Source organism: Lycium barbarum, chromosome 3, assembly GCF_019175385.1.
Source record: "Lycium barbarum isolate Lr01 chromosome 3, ASM1917538v2, whole genome shotgun sequence".
Classification (NCBI taxonomy): Eukaryota; Viridiplantae; Streptophyta; class Magnoliopsida; order Solanales; family Solanaceae; genus Lycium; species Lycium barbarum.
Window position 1 is genome coordinate 115,281,729 of NC_083339.1, and position 1,394 is coordinate 115,283,122.

Consider the following 1,394-nt stretch of genomic DNA (forward strand, 5'->3'; position numbering starts at 1 on the left):
TTAATGAATTCCTTGATTTTATTCGTTGGTGTTGATCTCACCTTATAATCATTGTTCCTTCAAGGTGAGACATAGCGATGATGATTATTCCATAATATAATCGGAGGTTACTGACCTTACGTCACTCCGATAAAGTGGTAACTTTGATTTGGGCTCCCATGCATGCTACTTATATTACATATGTTTATATGTATCTATATGTATATATGGGATATGGGGAAAAGGGCGAGGCGTTATATACGCATAGCCACCTGATCAGCTGGTATATTATGACATCGTTCCGGACGCGGGATATATAGGTATGGATCGGGCCGTTCGTTCCTCGACACCATTATATGATATATGGATCGGGCCGTTCGTTCCACGACAATATAATAGATTTATGGATCGGACCGTTCGTTCTGCGGCAATATAATCTATTTATGGATCGGGCTGGACGTTCCGTAGCATTCTATTTTGTGTATATATGTATGAGAAATGTTTTCTATGAAAAAGCCAAGCATGCATGACATTCGCCTTACGAGGCAATTAGACGTACAAATTATCTCTTTACCTCATATTATGCTTCATGTCTCTTGTTATGTCGCTATTCTTGTCTTACATGCTCAGTACATTATTCGTACTAACGTCTCTTCTTGTGGACGCTGCGTTCATGCCCGCAGGTATAGACAAACGAGAGGAGGACCCTCCACAGTAGGCTGCCACCAGGTACTAGTCTTAGTTGGTGGGCTCCACTTCTTCCTGGACCATCGCTGAGTCTGGGTTTGTATATATTTTGTATCAAGGGTATGTCGGGGGCCCTGTCCCGACTTCTGTACTTCAGTTATGTTCATAGAGGCTTTGCAGACAGATTCCTATACACAACTTAGTTATGTTTTGTTAAGTGGAGATGTTGACGTCGTAAGCTTATGGTACTTATACGTATGCATGATACCATATTCATAGTTGGCGTTCCTGGACCTACTTTTCCGTTTGAGACATGGAGAATGCGAGTAATAAGATGGTTCGCTCGGTTTTCGTAAGATGTCGGGTGCTAGTCACGCCTCACCAAGGTTGGGGTGTGACATAGTATCTCTTCCCCTTCTAGTCAGCTCCATAGACTGTTGAGTATTGAAGGAAACTTGATTCTTAGGGTTGGTATTACTAGTGTGCTGCACCTCCTTTATCAAAGTAGTATGAGCCTCCGAATCTTTGTCACCTCAATACCGTCCTAAATTATATCCATATTCGAATTCTCTTTATTTCTAGCACTGTTTTGATTTTGAGACTTTTTTTTTTTTTTCTCCAACCAAATCCTTTTCTAATCTTCTGGATTGATTCATGTAATGGCCTTGAAGTCTATAGTGATTGCAAAATTTAGGAACCCCTTCATATTCAATTTTTTGCTCAAATTC